We start from the raw sequence: 20145 nt of genomic DNA on the forward strand, positions 1-20145 counted from the left end.
AAACCGCAACCATGGACTTCCGGAGGGCAGACTTTGGCCTGTTCAGGACGTTGGTTGAGAGAGTCCCGTGGGAGACGGTCCTGAAGGGCAAAGGGGTCCAGGAAGGCTGGACGATCTTCAAGAAGGAAGTCTTAAAGGCGCAGGAGCAGGCTGTCCCCGTACGCTGTAAGAAGAATGGGCGGGGAAGACGACCGGCCTGGCTGAACGGGGAGCTCTTGCTGGGACTCAGGAAAAAAAGGAGAGTTTACCGCTTGTGGAAGAAGGGGCGGGCGACTCAAGAAGAGTACAGGGATCTCGTTAGGTCGTGCAGAGAAGAAATGAGAAAGGCAAAAGCCCAGCTAGAACGCAATCTGGCCGCTGTCATTAAAGACAACAAAAAATGTTTTTACAAATATATTAATGACAAGAAGAGAGCCAAGGAGAATCTCCATCCTTTATTGGATGCAGGGGGGAACATTGTCACTGAGGATGAGGAAAAGGCTGAGGTACTCAATGCCTTCTTTGCCTCAGTCTTTAACAGGCAGACCAGTTATCCTCAGGGTACTCGGCCCCCCGAGCTGGAAGACAGGGACGGCGAGCAGGATGAACCCCCCATAATCCAGGAGGAAGCAGTCAATGACCTGCTATGCCACCTGGACACTCACAAGTCTATGGGGCCGGATGGGATCCACCCGAGAGTGCTGAGGGAGCTGGCGGAGGTGCTCGCCAAGCCGCTCTCCATCATTTATCAGCAGTCCTGGTTAACGGGGGAGGTCCCGGATGACTGGAGGCTTGCCAATGTGACGCCCATCCACAAGAAGGGCCGGAAGGAGGATCCGGGGAACTACAGGCCTGTCAGCCTGACCTCGGTGCCGGGGAAGATTATGGAGCGGTTCATCTTGAGGGCGCTCACAAGGCATGAGCGGGACAACCAGGGGATCCGGCCTAGCCAGCACAGGTTCATGAAAGGCAGGTCCTGCTTGACCAACCTGATCTCCTTCTATGACCAGGTGACCCGCCTAGTGGATGAGGGAAAGGCTGTGGATGTGGTCTACCTGGACTTCAGCAAGGCCTTTGACACTGTCTCCCACAGCATTCTCCTAGAGAAGCTGGCGGCTCACGGCTTAGACAGGTGGACTCTGCGCTGGGTCAAAAACTGGCTGGACGGCCGGGCCCAGAGAGTTGTGGTGAATGGAGTTCAATCCAGTTGGCGGCCGGTCACGAGCGGTGTTCCCCAGGGCTCAGTACTGGGGCCGGTCTTGTTTAATATCTTTATTGATGATCTGGATGAGGGGATTGAGTGCACCCTCAGTAAGTTTGCAGATGACACCAAGCTGGGCGGGAGTGTTGATCTGCTCGAGGGTAGGGAAGCTCTGCAGAGGGACCTGGACAGGCTGGATCGATGGGCCCAGGCCAACTGTATGAGATTCAACAAGGACAAGTGCCGGGTCCTGCACTTTGGCCACAACAACCCCATGCAGCGCTACAGGCTTGGGGAAGAGTGGCTGGAAAGCTGCCCAGCAGAGAAGGACCTGGGGGTGCTGGTCGACAGCCGGCTGAACATGAGCCGGCAGTGTGCCCAGGCGGCCAAGAAGGCCAATGGCATCCTGGCCTGTATCATAAATGGTGTGGCCAGCAGGAGTAGGGAAGTGATCGTGCCCCTGTACTCGGCACTGGTGAGGCCGCACCTCGAATACTGTGTTCAGTTTTGGGCCCCTGTCCTGGTTTCGGCAGGGATAGAGTTAATTTCTTTTCTAGTAGCTGGTACAGTGTTTTGGATTTAGGATGAGAACAAAGTTGATAACGCACCGATGTTTTAGTTGTTGCTAGGTAATGCTTACACTAGCCAAGGACTTTTCAGCTTCCCATGTTCTACCGACTGAGAAGGCTGAAGGTGCACAAGAAGCTGGGAGGGGGCACAGCCAAACTGGCCAAAGGGACATTCCATACCATGTGACGTCATGCTCAGTACATAAACTGGGGAAAGCTGGCCGGGGGGGGCCGCTGCTCGGGGACTGGCTGGGCATCGGTCGGCGGGTGGTGAGCAATTGTACTGTGCATCACTTGCTTTGTGTATTATTATTATTATTATCATATTATTATTATTATCATTTTATTTCAATTATTAAACTGTTTTTATCTCAACCCACGAGTTTTTCTAACTTGTGCTCTTCCAATTCTCTCCCCCATCCCACCGGGTGGGGGGGAGTGAGCGAGCGGCTGCGTGGTGCTTAGTTGCCGACTGAAGTTAAACCACGACAGTCCTTTTTGGCGCCCAACGTGGGGCTCGAAGGGTTTGAGATAATAACAGGTTAACCGGAGCGTATTAAAGAACTTATATCTGTTAGTAGTTGTGGGTCACAATGTTGGTTTCTCTGTTCTCAATATTGATTTGTATAATCTGCATCGCGCTCTTTTTCCTGCTGTACATGTTAAAGATTGATGTTGGGTTTTGCAGTTTGCTGTGGTCTGCAGTGAATAGTAATGTCTCGCTTGTGAGGTTTGTTTTTAGAACATTGACCTTGACATTAGTGTGGTATGTAAACTTCGCAATGAAGCCGTTACTGTACCACGGAGACCATTTCGTGGAGACAACTAGCAATTGCAGTAACTTTTCTGAGAGTTTTTTTACGGAGGAAATACAGAATGGCAGTGTCACTACCTTCTTCTATAATGTTTCCTCCTTCATTACATTAATTTTTCAGTATTTTGAACATCCTTGGGCAGTTAAGATACTTCTATTAATACTTCTTGGGAATACTGTTTCGGTTTTGTCTAAAGTTGGTAAGCAATTTAAGAATATCATCCAGAGATCTGCCCCAAGGCTGAATAATTATGAGTGGCAGGGTGTGTGGGACAAGATGGGCAAGTACCTAGGCCAATGGGCACCCCCAGTGTTTTGGAACTTCACCCCTGAGCAAGTGCAGAATCCTGAAAAGTTAGTAGAATATTTGGAAAAAGTATGCTGTCACCCTGGCAACTCCAGAGAGATGCAGCTCATTGCAACGTGCTGGGGCCTGGCCCATGCCTACCGAGCCCTGTTCAACACCATTCAGTGCCCTCAAAGGGAAGGGAAGGTCTCTGGCTCTGACAGTAAAACGACACGCACTGCGGCCACTCAGACCCGGGCAACGCGCCCTGCGGCCACTCCGACCCCAGCGACAGGCCGTGCAGCCACTCAGACCCCGGCAACAGGCCCTGCGGCCACTCAAACCCGGGCAACATGCACTACGGCCACTCCAACCCCGGCGACATGCACTGCGGCCACTCAGACCCCGGTGACATGCACTGCGGCCACTCAGACCCTGGCGACATGCACTGCGGCCACTCCAATCCCGGCGACATGCACTGCAGCCACTCAGACCCCGGCGACATGCACTGCGGCCACTCAGACCCTGGCGACATGCACTGCGGCCACTCCAATCCCGGCGACATGCACTGCAGCCACTCAGACCCCGGCGACATGCACTGCGGCCACTCCAACCCCGGCGACATGCACTGCGGCCACTCCAATCCCGGCGACATGCACTGCAGCCACTCAGACCCCGGCGACATGCACTGCGGCCACTCCAATCCCGGCGACATGCACTGAGGCCACTCAGACCCCGGCGACATGCACTGCGGTCACTCAGACCCCAGCAACAGGCCCTGCGGCCACTCAGGCTCCGGTGACATGCACGTGCACTGTGGCCACTCCAACCCCGGCAACAGGCCCTGCGGCCACTCAGACTCCAGTGACATGCACTTGCACTGTGGCCACTCCAACCCCGGCGACAGGCCCTGCGGCCACTCAGACTCCGGTGACATGCACGTGCACTGTGGCCACTCCAACCCCGGCGACAGGCCCTGCGGCCACTCAGACTCCGGTGACATGCACTTGCACTGTGGCCACTCCAACCCCGGCGACAGGCCCTGCGGCCACTCAGACTCCGGTGACATGCACTTGCACTGCAGTCACTCAGACCCCGGCAACAGGCCCTGCGGCTACTCGGACTCCGGTGACATGCACTTGCACTGCGGCCACTCCAACCCCGGCGACATGCACTGCGACCACTCCAACCCCAGCAACAGGCCCTGTGGCTGAACCAAAGAACCAGCCTGTGCCGGTATCAGTCGCCCCTGTACACAAGAAGAAATTTTGGAAGCGGAAGTCGGCTCGTTTAGTAAGGGAGGAAGAAGCTTCTTCTAAAAGGGAACCGGAGGAAGAACTGTACGAGTACCCTGGAGAAGGGCCATCACGAGAACGGGAGGAGGAGACTCGGCCGCTGATCGGGGAGGAGGAAGAGGAAGAACTCATAAACGAGGCAGTGACCACCCGATCTCTATCCCTGAGTGAGCTGCGAGATATACGAAAAGATTTCAGCCGCCGTCCAGGCGAGCATATTGTCACCTGGCTGCTCCGATGCTGGGATAATGGGGCCAGTAGCCTGGAATTAGAGGGTAGGGAAGCCAAGCAGCTGGGATCCCTTTCTAGGGAAGGGGGCATTGATAAAGCAATTGGAAAAGGGACACGTATCCTCAGCCTTTGGAGGCGACTCTTGTCAAGCGTGAAGGAAAGGTATCCCTTTAAGGAAGATGTCATATGTCGCCCAAGCAAGTGGGCCACCATGGAGAAGGGTATCCAGTTTCTGAGAGAATTAGCTGTGCTGGAGGTGATTTATGGTGACCTGAAAAATAAACAACTATCCAAAGATCCAGACGAAGTCAAGTGCACACGACCCATGTGGCGGAAGTTTATAAGGAGCTCACCATCGTCATACGCCAATTCGTTAGCAGTGATAACCTGGAAAGATGGAGAGGAACAAACAGTGGATGAATTGGCTAGTCAACTACGGCAATACGAGGAAAGTCTTTCTTCCTCCATCGTCTCGGCTGTGGAGAAACTGTCCGAAAAACTGTCCCGGGAGATCCAGCAACTCAGAGAGGATAGGTCCTACTCCTCACCTGTACGGACCAGTATCTCGGCTATTAGAAGTAAGCGTTCTTTTGCTCAAGAGAGAGACTATAAAGGGTACACACCACGGGGCACCCTATGGTTTTATCTGCGTGACCACGGAGAGGACATGAGGAAGTGGGATGGGAAACCTACCGCAGCCCTAGGGGTACGGGTACGCGAATTGCAAGGGAAAACAATCACAGAAAGAGGTTCTTCCAGGAAAATTGCTGCTCCAGTTTCCAGCGGGCAGTTCCCCAGAGAGAGTAGAAGGGCTGATCTTACTCTTGATCTTAATGAAGAAACTTCTGACCCGTACGTACAAGAAATGAGAAATGAGTACTGTGATGAGGATTAGAGGGGCCGTGCCTCCAGCCAGGGGGAGGAAAGGGACAACCGGGTTTACTGGACTGTGTGGATTCGGTGGCCTGGCACGTCAGACCCACAGAAGTATAAGGCTCTGGTAGACACCGGTGCACAGTGTACCCTAATGCCATCAAGCTATATAGGGGCAGAACCCATCTGTATTTCTGGGGTGACGGGGGGATCCCAACAGCTAACTGTATTGGAAGCCGAAGTGAGTTTAACTGGGAACGGGTGGCAGAAGCACCCCATTGTGACTGGCCCAGATGCTCCGTGCATCCTTGGCATAGACTACCTCAGGAGAGGGTATTTCAAGGACCCAAAAGGGTACCGGTGGGCTTTTGGTATAGCTGCCTTGGAGATGGAGGAAATTAAACAGCTGTCCACCTTGCCTGGTCTTTCGGAGGACCCCTCTGTTGTGGGGTTGCTGAAGGTCGAAGACCAACAAGTGCCAATTGCTACCACCACAGTGCACCGGCGGCAATATCGCACCAACCGAGACTCCCTGATTCCCATTCATGAGCTGATTCGTCGACTGGAGAGCCAAGGAGTGATCAGCAAGACCCGCTCACCCTTTAACAGTCCCATATGGCCAGTGCGGAAGTCTAATGGAGAGTGGAGACTGACAGTAGACTATCGTGGCCTAAATGAAGTCACGCCACCGCTGAGTGCTGCTGTGCCAGACATGCTAGAACTTCAATACGAACTGGAGTCAAAGGCAGCCAAGTGGTATGCCACAGTTGATATTGCTAATGCGTTTTTCTCAATCCCTTTGGCAGCAGAGTGCAGGCCACAGTTTGCTTTCACTTGGAGGGGCGTTCAGTACACCTGGAACCGACTGCCCCAGGGGTGGAAACACAGCCCCACCATTTGCCATGGACTAATCCAGACTGCACTAGAACAGGGTGGAGCTCCAGAACACCTGCAATACATTGATGATATCATCGTGTGGGGCAACACAGCAGGAGAAGTTTTTGAAAAAGGGAAGGAAATAGTCCAAATCCTGCTGAAGGCCGGTTTTGCCATAAAACAAAGTAAGGTCAAGGGACCTGCACAGGAGATCCAATTTTTAGGAATAAAATGGCAAGATGGACGTCGTCAGATCCCAATGGATGTGATCAACAAAATAACAGCCATGTCTCCACCAACTAGCAAAAAGGAAACACAAGCTTTCTTAGGCGTCGTGGGTTTTTGGAGAATGCACATTCCAAATTACAGTCTGATTGTAAACCCTCTCTATCAAGTGACCCGGAAGAAGAACAATTTCAAATGGGGCCCTGAGCAACGACAAGCTTTTGAACAAATTAAACGGGAGATAGTTCACGCAGTAGCCCTGGGGCCAGTCCGGGCAGGGCAAGAGGTAAAAAATGTGCTCTATACCGCAGCCGGGGAGAACGGCCCTACCTGGAGCCTCTGGCAGAAAGCACCAGGGGAGACTCGAGGTCGACCCCTAGGGTTTTGGAGTCGGGGATACAGAGGATCCGAGGCCCGCTATACTCCAACTGAAAAAGAGATATTAGCAGCATATGAAGGGGTTCGAGCTGCTTCAGAAGTGATCGGCACTGAAGCACAGCTCCTCCTGGCACCACGACTGCCGGTGCTAGGCTGGATGTTCAGAGGGAGGGTCCCCTGTACACATCATGCAACTGATGCTACATGGAGTAAGTGGGTCGCACTGATCACACAACGGGCTCGAATAGGAAACCCCAGTCGCCCAGGAATCCTGGAAGTGATCATGGATTGGCCAGAGGGCAAAGATTTTGTAATATTGCCAGAGGAGGAGGTAACGCGTGCTGAAGAGGCCCCAATGTATAATGAACTACCAGAAAACGAGAAGCAATATGCCCTGTTCACTGATGGGTCCTGTCATCTTGTGGGAAAACATCGGAGGTGGAAAGCTGCTGTATGGAGTCCTATGCGACAAGTTGTAGAAACTGCTGAAGGAGAAGGTGAATCGAGCCAATTTGCAGAAGTAAAGGCCATCCAGCTGGCTTTAGACATTGCTGACCGAGAAAAGTGGCCAGTGCTCTCTCTCTAGACTGACTCATGGATGGTGGCAAATGCCCTGTGGGGGTGGTTGCAGCAATGGAAGCAGAGCAACTGGCAGCGCAGAGGCAAACCCATCTGGGCTGCCGCATTGTGGCAAGATATTGCTGCCCGGGTGGAGAACCTGGTTGTAAAAGTCCGTCACGTAGATGCTCACGTACCCAAGAGTCGGGCCACTGAAGAACATCAAAATAACCAGCAGGTGGATCAGGCTGCTAAGATTGAAGTGGCTCAGGTGGATCTGGACTGGCAACAGAAGGGTGAATTATTTCTAGCTCGGTGGGCCCATGACACCTCAGGCCACCAAGGAAGAGATGCAACATATAGATGGGCTCATGATCGAGGGGTGGACTTGACCATGGACACTATAGCCCAGGTTATCCATGAATGCGAAACATGCGCTGCAATCAAACAAGCCAAGCGGTTAAAGCCTTTTTGGTATGGAGGACGATGGTTGAAATATAAATATGGGGAGGCCTGGCAGATCGATTATATCACACTCCCACAAACCCGCCAAGGCAAGCGCCACGTGCTTACAATGGTGGAGGCAACCACCGGATGGCTGGAAACACATCCCGTGCCCCATGCCACTGCCCGGAACACTATCCTGGGCCTTGAAAAGCAAGTCCTATGGCGACATGGCACCCCAGAAAGAATTGAGTCAGACAATGGGACTCATTTCCGAAACAACCTCATAGACACCTGGGCCAAAGAGCATGGCATTGAGTGGGTGTATCACATCCCCTATCATGCACCAGCCTCTGGGAAAATTGAACGATACAATGGACTGTTAAAGACTACACTGAGAGCAATGGGTGGCGGGACGTTCAAATATTGGGATACGCATTTAGCAAAGGCCACCTGGTTAGTCAACACTAGGGGATCTGCCAATCGAGCAGGCCCTGCCCAGTCAGAACTTTTACGTACTGTAGATGGGAATAAAGTTCCTGTAGTGCACATAAAAAATATGCTGGGGAAGACAGTCTGGGTTATTCCTGCCTCAGGCAGAGGCAAACCCATCCATGGGATTTCTTTTGCTCAGGGACCTGGGTGCACTTGGTGGATAATGCGGAAGGATGGGGAAGTCCGCTGTGTACCTCAAGGGGATTTGATTTTGGGTGAGAATAGCCAATGATCTGAATTATGTGATGTTAAGTACTAATTATAGTTATAATAGTTATACTAATAATACACAGATATACTAATAATACTAATAATATTATATGCCATACTAATGTTATTACAATAAGAATCACCCAGACTAATGAAGAATAACTTCAGTGAAACCAAGCAAAGCACAGTGATGATGGTACCAGAACTGACTTCAACATGGAACAATCCAACACCACATACCATCTCTTTTTTTCCTGCCCTGAAAGATTATTATGACAGATGGAGCCCGAAGTCATGGACTAAATGAACTCACCGAACATTTTAGAGGGATGGCCCACAGACGAAGGGAATGATATCTCTGTGTGTGTATATATATATATATATAAAGGGGTGGTGATTAATGAAAATGTACTGGAAAATATGAGACTTGAGCATGACGCAGATGGTATAGAATAAGAGGTGGATATTGTCCTGGTTTCGGCAGGGATAGAGTTAATTTCTTTTCTAGTAGCTGGTACAGTGTTTTGGATTTAGGATGAGAACAAAGTTGATAACGCACCGATGTTTTAGTTGTTGCTAGGTAATGCTTACACTAGCCAAGGACTTTTCAGCTTCCCATGTTCTACCGACTGAGAAGGCTGAAGGTGCACAAGAAGCTGGGAGGGGGCACAGCCAAACTGGCCAAAGGGACATTCCATACCATGTGACGTCATGCTCAGTACATAAACTGGGGAAAGCTGGCCGGGGGGGGCCGCTGCTCGGGGACTGGCTGGGCATCGGTCGGCGGGTGGTGAGCAATTGTACTGTGCATCACTTGCTTTGTGTATTATTATTATTATTATCATATTATTATTATTATCATTTTATTTCAATTATTAAACTGTTTTTATCTCAACCCACGAGTTTTTCTAACTTGTGCTCTTCCAATTCTCTCCCCCATCCCACCGGGTGGGGGGGAGTGAGCGAGCGGCTGCGTGGTGCTTAGTTGCCGACTGAAGTTAAACCACGACAGCCCCTCACTACAAGAAGGACGTTGAGGTGCTGGAGCGTGTCCAGAGAAGGGCAACGAGGCTGGTGAGGGGTCTGGAGAACAAGTCTTATGAGGAGCGGCTGAGGGAACTGGGGTTGTTTAGCCTGGAGAAAAGGAGGCTGAGGGGAGACCTCATCGCTCTCTACAACTACCTGAAAGGAGGTTGTAGCGAGGTGGGTGTTGGTCTTTTCTCCGAAGTAACAAGTGATAGGACGAGAGGAAATGGCCTCAAGTTGCGGCAGGGGAGGTTTAGATTGGATGTAAGGAAAAATTTCTTTACTGAAAGAGTGGTGAAACATTGGAACAGGCTGCCCAGGGAAGTGGTTGAGTCCCCATCCCTGGAGGTATTTAAAAGACGTGTAGATGAGGCGCTTAGGGACATGGTTTAGTGGGCATGGTGGTGTTGGGTTGACGGTTGGACTCGATGATCTTAGAGGTCTTTTCCAACCTCAATGATTCTATGATTCTATGATTCTATGATATATTCAGAAATATAATTTGGTGAAAAAAAGGAATTATACTTCCATGCCATTTAATCACATCCCTCTGTTTATCAACATTTTTTAAGGATTTCCTTTTTTTCCTCTCTTTTTTTTGGGTGTGGATTAAAGCCTTCCAAGTCTCACAGACTTTATTTATAAGCAATATGACACAAGCGGTTCAGAGACTGTAAGCCATCCATTATTACTTATAATATAAGAAGAATGAAATATTCCAAGTATATCTTATATTTTCATATTTATGAAATTAGAAACCACAAAGACATTGACACTGTAGTTAAAGATGTGAAATTTTCTACCAGGTTTTAATCATACGTATATTTGCGATCATATACTGCTGCCCCTTAGTGGCCTATCTATGAAACAGAGAATCACCATTGTCAAATGACTCTCCCTTACCACAGCCAGCGTTAAGCCAGTGTGTTTTATATAACATTTGTTATATGTTACAGTTTAATTTTAAAAGAACGATTAGAACTCTGTGCTTTGAAATGCAATTTGGTTTTGCTCTTTATATTGACTACTACAAAGTGGCACTACATTTCAACCTAGTAACAATATATAAAAGAGTAGACAGAATATGGAAATATATATGTTTTAGGGAAGTTCTATTTCATTGAGTTCTCCAAAGCAGCACAAAATGGTGCATTTTGGAAATTTTTTTTTAATACAAGTAAATGTAAAAACCCTACAAACACTAGGAATATTTGTTATTTTCAGACTGCAGTGAAACACAGACTGCAAAATGTGCTATAAATATAACTTAAGAAAAAGGTAGATGCAAGCTGCAAAAGTCAATTTAGTTTTCAGCAGGGGTAAAATTTACTAACACAAGCATTAAAAAACCAAATGTGCTATGGAAAATATACAGTAAGCTGTGTATAACACCTTTTGGAAGGCTGAGGGCTAATGCAGATACTTAAATTCAGAGCAAATTACTCAGAAGCATAGGAAAACATAGCAGTTTTCTGAAAGAAAGGGCTTCCTTTCTTTTCGGATGTCCTGCTTTCCTTCTTGGAAAAGAAAACATCCATTTAAAAGAAGTATGATGGTGCTATTTATCTTTGATTTATTTTATTGTGAAAACATTATTCAGAGAGAGATTTATTAACAAAAACAATTGCATTTTCTCCCCCCTAATTAGCTCTAGGGACAAATTAAAGATTCAGTTTATAGCTTTCAAGAAAGTGCAGTATATACAAGAGTCAGTATGATCCAGTGGTGCCATTATTATTTCTACTTAGATCATGACATCCATATATTCTGTACTTAAGGTCCAAATTTTGAAAACTTTCTGGTTAGAATCAGGTGCGACACAGGTCAACATTCAGAGGTTTTATATTCTCAGCACCTTTGAAAAATCAGGCAGTTTACTGAGGTCTTTAGCATTGAAGTGCCTAATTTTAAATTTGAAGAAATGGGGATTGTATTTACACTGGTCGTGAGCCCTTGGAAGAGAATTTAGATATAGATGTCAGTCAAAAAAAAGGAAATAAATCAACTGAGAACTTTGTTTTTGACTGTGGAGCTCTGGCTGTGGTTCATTCCCAGCACTGTCTTTTGAGGACTTCAGCAATTGCATTAGGGAGAAGCTTAAAGACAAATTGACATTTCATGTTCTCAATAAGATGAGCTTGTAGAGCAAAAAAGAATATTTCCAGTACTGCAGGAACCTGCAGATTCTTGAGGAAAACTGTAGGTAAAAACCCACGGTTCTCTTAAACTTCACAAGCTTCCAGCCTGTGGAGAACTAGTTGTTATCTCTTTCTAAACAAAGACTTTTTTCACACTGTCTAAACCAGCAGTGCTGTAAAGCATGGTTTATTCATGTACTGGAGAACTGAAGCCTGACAATTACAGTACGTAACCTAGCCAAAGAGCTAAAAAGATGTGGCAGAAGATTTACTGCTTTAAACAGCCATCGCACTGTATGGGTGAAAATTTTATCAACGCTGACAGATTTACTAAATTCCAAAAGTTGCTCAAGAGAACAGCAGTAGCACCAAGGCCATCGCACTGAACTCAGCATGTTGCTCTCTGTTCACCCCCTGTGGCACATTATTGGATGAATTTTCTCTGACTGTGAGCAATTTTTGCACTTTGGAACATACTAATGTGAGCCCTGGCTTCTGTCATTGATTTGAACTTAATCTGCATGTTGCGTCTTTATTGTATTGCCATGATTCATTTAAAAGCAAATGCTTTTGAGCATGGCTGGCTGGCTTTCACAATAGGGTGGGCAGCCAGAAAATGAAAACACTTCAGTGCTGGGTTTTTTTGGCTTATGTCTGGAAGGGAAAATGGCTAAAAACATTAGTCTTCCTGCTATTCAGAGTTTTGACTGCTTTAGCTAAGGGGGCTGGATTCATGATCCATTTACTGTTTCCTGTCCAGCATCTAGTTGGTGCATTATGTTCCATATCTCTTTCCATTAGCTGAGCCCTATATGATGTCAGTTGAAAAAAGCAGTAGCTGTACATTATAAAATCCTTGTAATGGTATGACAATGGCAGTGTTGTAGTGGCCTTTTATTTGGTTCCAATGTACATTTTACCATTATATTTCATGCCTTCAGCTCAGCTGCAGTGATAGAAAAAGGTTCAGCTATAGCCCAGCTGGAGTTTTAATTTTTTTTCCCTGAAACATTACATTTGGGAGCACTTGATAGATGGAAAACTCTGATATTCCTTTCAGTTTACCAAATGTAGGACAGTAATCTCAGTAACAGGCCTGACAACATCATAGATACTTCCCTTTGAAAAAAAAAAATAAAGCAAAACAAAAAATATCTTAGTAAAGTAGAAATTATATATTGTCAGAATATGTTTTTCTTTAACCCTTATGTCACAGAGACAGCATTTCTGATGATGTTAAATTAAAGGAAAGGAAATTAAACCAAAGTCTTATGAGAGACATGGTTCCACTTAGATTTGGAAAGGAGTTAGTGTAATGTGATTTGGAAGACTGGAGAAGTAGGAAGGCAGTTTCTCTTCTGGTAAGAATTGGGTGCTCATTTAAAGAGTTGGATTCTATTTAGATTAAAGATTTACCAAAATTACAATCACAGCAGCTGTTCAATTTATGACATATTATTTCATGCCCAAATTTATGTTAAAAATATATATGATGTGGATTTGTTATACTAAGAAAGTAATTATTGGGTGACTTAACAGCTACTTTCAATAATCACAGCAAAAGATATACACAAATCGAAAGAGCAGAGAGAATAATTTGGACCAAATCTTCAAGTCTATCAGTAGCCTATGCCCACAGTGTGCCCCATTTCTACGCAGAGTTCCCCATTTGCCTATATTGTATGGGTAAAACATAATTATACATAGGGCTGCCAGGCAGCTACGGCTCTGCCTGTGGAGCCAAGCAAACTGCTGTGAAAGACACCACTTTTCTTCACTACAGGACACTGGAACCTAACTTTAAAGAACAAGAGATTTCATCTGAATTAGAAAAAGCAAAAAAGTGGTTGTTCATACCAGTTTTAAAAGTATTATTATATTATATTATAATTATTACAGAAGGCAAACTCCTAATATCAGAAAAGAACCTGGAGGTCCAATGGGAAGATTTAAAATACAGACAAGAAATGAACAATACTAGGGTATAGTGAAGCCTTGAAGATCCTGAAAACTGAAATTGCTATTACTATAGGATTCTAAAGAATGTTTAAATCCCAAAGAGAATAAATGTTTATTTTACAGAACATATTCCAATCACATTATTAGTTAAAAGAGGTTATGCATTTCTCCTTTCCAGCTTTTCCCCGTATCTTTAGTAAGAAAGCATTCTTAACTGTGCAGTATTTTGTAAAAGTAGTGGACAAATGAAGATTTAAGTACAGTTAGCTGCCTTGTTGCCATGGTTACAAAGAGTAATCAACACTGATTGCTGAATAAAGTAAAATAGAAACAGAACGTACCATTTTAAAGAGGGTACGTCTAAAATATTTAAAAGTAAATTAACACTCAAGAAAAGAAAAACAACACAATTTATTTTAGACTGAGTTCCCTATTCAATATAGTTCTGTGCACAAAGCATATTTTATAGATGTCAGGGTGATAAAAAAATACTTCCATCATTTGGAAGTGGTTTTACATAATGTATCTCTTCAGTTCTGTAGCTGGAAGTGTGTGTGTGAATGTGCAGACATGAATATCTGTTGTAGGGTAGTAGACAAATAGTGTCCTTTATTCCAGATACTGATAATAGCATGCAATTTCATCTATACTGTGTGTGGTAAAATGTTTGGTTATTATTCTAGATTATAGACAATTTATGAAGTCCGGTTATCTGTTTTCCAGAGTACTGCTCCATGCCATCATAGAATCATAGAATAGTTTGGGTTGGAAGGGACCTCTAAAGGTCATCTAGTCCAACCCCCTGCCGTGGACAGAGACATCTTCAACTTGATCAGGTTGCTCAGAGCCCCATCCAACCTGACCTTGAATGTTTCCAGGCATGGGACATCCACCACCTCTCTGCGCAACCTGTGCCAGTGCTTCACCACCCTCAGCGTAAAAAATTTCTTCCTTATATCTAGTCTCAATCTACCCCCCTTCAGGTTAAAGCCATTCCCCCTTGTCCTGTTGCAACAGGCCCTGCTAAAAAGTTTGCCGCCATCGTTTTTAGAAGCCCCCTTTAAGTACTGATAGGCTGCAATAAGGTCTCCCCGGAGCCTTCTCTTCTCTAGGCTGAACAACCCCAACTCTCTCAGCCTTTCTTCATAGGAGAGCTGTTCCATCCCCCTGATCATTTTCGTGGCCCTCTTCTGGACCCGCTCCAACAGGTCCGTGTCTTTCTTATGCTGAGGGCTCCAGAGCTGGATACAGTACTCCAGGTGGGGTCTCACCAGAGCAGAGTAGAGGGGCAGAATCACCTCCCTTGACCTCTTAATGATGCTTCTTTTGATGCAGCCCAGGATTTGGTTGGCCTTCTGGGCTGCGAGCGCACATTGCTGGCTCTTGTCCAGCTTTTCATCCACCAGTACCCCCAAGTCCTTCTCGGCAGGGCTGCTCTCAATCCCTTCATCCCCCAGCCTGTAGTGATACTGGGGGTTGCCCCGACCCAGGTGCAGGACCTTGCACTTGGCCTTGTTAAACCTCATGAGGTTCACACGGGCCCACTTCTCCAGCTTGTCCAGGTCCCTCTGGATGGCATCCCATCCCTCTGGCGTGTTGACCGTACCACTCAGCTTGGTGTCATCATTTCAGGTGAAACTCTGAAATAAGTTATCTTACTTAAATATAATAGAAACAAGCAAATGGGGAGTTGTATATCTCCATACACAATAAATTGGAATATCAAAAGCAATACATTTTTGGTTTTGAGCAACTAGAACACAGAATATCTCTGAATTTTCATAAAAACAGCATTGATTTGCCTGTTTTATTATTGCTTTTCTTTAACATTTAGAAGGCTTGGACAGAGAACGAAGTCTTTTTTATATGTTTTATCCTTGAATGTGTGCTTAGCCCTTAGGATTTATGCATAAAGAACCAAGTTAGAGTTGATCCTGCTTTAAGGCTGGGAGAGGAACAGGTATGATGAACTTGCACCTCATTTCTCTATGAAAAGGTTTTGTAAGAGGCAATTATCCCCTAAGCCAGAATGTAGGAAACAGTGAGATTGTTTTTGTACTTGGTTAGTGCAGAAAGTGGATTTCTATAGCACTGTAGATTTGTATTAACTGTTAATTTCCTTGCAACACTTGCAGGCTACATAGAATCATTAGCTTGAACTCTAATTGAGCTTTGGCTGCACAAATTTTCTCCCTACAGTGGCGAACAGCATCTCTGTAGTCCTCCCATGTCGCCTGTCCTTGCTTCCAATGTCCATACACTTTCCTTTTCTGCCTAAGTTCTAGAAGATCCCTGCTCAGCCAAGCTGGCCTTCTGCCCCGCTTGCTTGAATTCCGACACTTTGGAATTGTCTGCTCCTGCGCTCTTAGGAGATGGCTCTTAAAAATTGACCAGCATTCCTGGACCCCAATACCTTCAAAAGCAGATTCCCAGGGGACCTTACAAACTAGCTCCTTCAGCAGCCCAAAGTCTGCTCTCCCCAAATCCAGGGTCGAAGTTTTGCTGGCGGTTTTTCTCCTGTTGCCAACGATTTGAACCTCAACTACTTCGTGGTCACGGTGACCAAGACAGCCACCAATTACCACTTTGCCCATGAGTCCCTGTCTGTTTACAAACAACAAATCTAGGAGGGCACCTTTCCTAGTCGGCTCCCTTAGTACCTGCACCAAGAAGTTATCTTCAGCATGCTTCAGGAATTTCCTGGACCTGTTTGTGTCTGCTGTATGATATTCCCAGTTGATGTCTGGGAGGTTAAAATCACCCATAAGGACAAGGGCAGCTGATCTAGAGATATCCCTTAATTCTTTGTGGAATAATTCATCGGTGTGGAATAATTCATTGGTGTAGAATAATTCATGGTGATGAGCCATTCCATTGATGGCCCTGAAGGACATTGCAATGATCTATTGTCCGAGATCATCAGTGCTGTGGCTCCTAAACTCTCTTTCCCATATACCACTTTCTAAAGTCATCATAGTTTATGGATGACAATGACTGATGCATGTTTGGAAGTACCACTGGCAGAAATTATGCTCTAGTTATGGTTGAGAAAGTTTTCAAATTCCTGTACTATAGGTGAAGTGGAAGTAAAAAATAAATAAAAGTTGTCTTCTATTATATCATCTGATAAATCTGCTTCAGTGGAATTCTAATATTGGTTGTTGACAGACTGAGAAATCGTTGCAGGCTCCACTTAAAACAAGTTAGATTTCTCTTACTGTAGGGAAATTTTCTGTTGACTTCTACGATTAGATCAGAATCAGTCAGCCATGTTTGTGGTAGGTGAAATGCACTTTCTTGGTAGGCTTAGACTAACATTATTCACTGAGTTTCTAAAGACAATAACAGAGATTCATCGTCTCCTCTGAATCCTTCTGTGAATAATGGACATGATGATGGGTTACCAGACTAAAACAAACTGAAACAGCCTCCCTTTAAAAAAATTATTCAGTCTGAAATATATACTTTTTTTGTCAAAATAGAAAAAAAAATCTCAGTGCATGAAGAGATTTTGCAGTGGAATATAGGATGCCACATGTAGTGTCATGTGTAGTACATACATTGGATTTTTCTACACGAATCTATGGAGGGGTTTCTTTGGGGGTTTCCAGTGCAGATATGGAAACACTGTGCAAAAAGTGCAAGAATCCACTGATTTGTTAAATCCCTGTACCACTGATGGCCTTGTATATTTTGGTCAGGATTGCTCCTGCTCCTGTGTTTATGCACACAATACCAGGAATAGTAAATAAGCACAGTTAACAGTGATGTAGTGGGCAATAAAAATATGCTTCAGGTTTCCCAAAACAACATTTTAGGGATAGTCTGAATTTGGAGACTAGTGTTGAAGTTTAATTAAGCCTTTTAGTGGAGAACTACAGAAAAGACTGGCAAAAAACAAAATGTGGAAGAGACAATTTGGTTCGAAATTTTTAAGGTGGACAGCAAAGTACACTGTTAATCACACTAAGTCCAGAATCAACAAGGAAAATGGCAGAGTAATTGTAAGGGTTGATCTGGCTCCTGGGTCTTTCTGAACAATGAGAGATATATTTATACTGCAAAAACATGTAATGTATTGCTTTAATTTTGTATTTTACAGCCAAAAGCTTTTTAAGGTTGAAAGCTTAATAATCAGGTAAGTAATGGAGAAGGAATACTTCAACACTGTATATAATCCAAGCAAACTTTAATGTCCTATGTATTTTTGTAACTTCCTCTCTAGGAAGTAAGCCCTGTTCTGGAAAGGAACTATATATGTGCTTTGCTTAATCCTGATACTTCACTGAATGGGGGCTGTGGAGCCATTGCATTGAATGTGTCAAATTTGTCACCATATAGTTATCTTCTAAAAGATACACAGTCATTTAAAATCCTCTTCTTCATATTTTATCATGTTGATAAAACATCGTCAACATTTTAATTACTTTGGTAGTCTTAATCACAGAAATCACACCAAGCAATATAATTCATTCTAGACTCTCACAGCCCAGTAACTGTATTCTCTAACTCCAAACCAGTCAGATCACATATGAAGATACAAATTTTAAACTCTTTTTATAATTTGAATTTGAAGCTTGATAGAGCCTGTTCTAGACATAAAACAGGCATTGCATGAAAGTCAAATAGCTACTACCTAAACATGGAGAATACCCAACTCAGGATCTGGTTTCAGGGTTGAGACCCTCATGTAGCATAGAGAATTGATTTTAGTGAAGTCTATTCAGAATTGCCTTTACAGAGAGTTTGATAAAAATAGGAATTGCCGTAGTCTGTTTTTACCACATCACATATTATTAAAGCATAGAATTGAAACAATTATCATGTATAAAAATGGTATACGACAATATTTATTTAGAATAAAAATGGGTCATCTAATTTGCTTGATGTTTTCCTGTCCAAAAATTTAAATTGTAGTGAAGATGGTATCTATCTTTTATATTCATGGTAAAAAAAAAAAAGCCAGGAAAAAACATTGATACAGATTAACCTCTGTGTACAGTGATTGTTTGTAGTGTAAATGGATTTTTTTTTTTGTGCATACAATAATGTTATCTTTAGCAACCTGTCCTGCTTAGCAGAATCTCCTTAATTTAGAAACATAACTGCTTCAAAACACTCCTCCTTGCTTTCTTTTCAAACAGCCATTTTTTCTAGTACAGTTCTGATGACCTTGACGGGTATTATGTCCTGTTTCTATTGTCCTAATGCCCCAGTTAGCATCTCTGATAGTTTGCTGATGATTTCCTTGCTGTGTTTGTAGGTGATGACAATTTTGATAAGCTACTTAGACTTCTGTAGTATTTCAGATTAAAATTTTATGCTGCATCTCATTTGATTCTTAGTTTATTAGTTCTTATATTCAGTGACATGTCTGTCAGGTCAAAGTGAAGGCAGAATAAATAATGAATAAAGAGGTTTTACTAATAAAGAGATATTACTACTCTTTATGAATTCTTTTTTCTATCGCAACAGAAACACCAACTATTATTTTTTCAAGGACACTTCACACATTTGCATAAAAATTCTTTTATTAAAATTAACAGAAAAAATATGAGAGTTATCCACTAAAATAAATGTTCGATTACTCACTTATTAAAAGAATGTGTTCAATGTATCCACATGGCCCATGTACTAGAAAAATCCATCTCAGTAAAAAAATTTTTTTGTTTTGGTGGAAGTTTAAGTGCCTAACCCAACAGTGAATTTTTAATTCAGTAAGACAAGTAGTTGACTAAAAAAAAAAATCCATTGACTGCCGGCAATGTGGCAAAGGGAAACATCTGATAACAAAAACACATTGAATCATCTGCTGAATCTTCACTTACATGTTCCAAAAGAGGGCAGCAAATGTCTGCCTATCTGGTGCTCTTCAGTTCTGGTCAGCAGTGGTCACTGATGGCAGACTGATGCAGACCTTTCCTATATTCGCATCTTAAAGTACTTGTTATGATCAGAAAGACTTTTTAGGGGAAGGGATGTAAGTCTGATTGGCTCATCTGTACAATATATATCTTTTAAAATATTAACAGGAGGAAGAGACTGCATGCTGGACTTTTCCTTTATCTTTTTCCAGCTTTGGTAAAATACAATTCAGAATAGACACAACAAAAGTTCAGAATAAAATCTCTCATAGGTTCTTTTATACCCATATTCAATTTCCTCCTCCTTTTCTCTCTCCTATAATAGTGAAAATATTGTATAAAAATAAATAGCCACCCCTTCCTAATCCAAAGATACATGCAGGAAACAAACAAATCTTTTGCAATATGGAATTGGATTCCTTATAGTACAGTAGGGGGGATGTAGAACCAATGTACATCTTCAGAAAGGCTGAGCAGAAAAAAACAGGAATGAAATTAAGACTTTCTTCTGAAAAGTTTATACACTGGGGCCAAAATGCTGCTGCTTCTCACAGAAAAATCTGGAAAATAGGGGAGATGATATATATAATTTGTTGAATATTTTACTGCTCACATTACTACTCCTCCTAAAGGTGGCTTGCTAACCCTCACCACTGTGAATGTGTATTCTCATGTTCACACTTGCACACACTTATGCATGCTTTTGTGAATTTCCTTTCAACTA

The 20145-nt window shown here is 44.2% G+C and overlaps 1 protein-coding gene across 1 annotated transcript in view; it reads left to right on the plus strand.

The window, feature by feature from the left end:
• Positions 1-20145, plus strand: part of LOC143172166 (uncharacterized) — a 97628-nt gene that overhangs the window by 50738 nt on the left and 26745 nt on the right. The window lies entirely within an intron of this gene.

This window comes from Aptenodytes patagonicus, chromosome W, assembly GCF_965638725.1.
Source record: "Aptenodytes patagonicus chromosome W, bAptPat1.pri.cur, whole genome shotgun sequence".
Classification (NCBI taxonomy): Eukaryota; Metazoa; Chordata; class Aves; order Sphenisciformes; family Spheniscidae; genus Aptenodytes; species Aptenodytes patagonicus.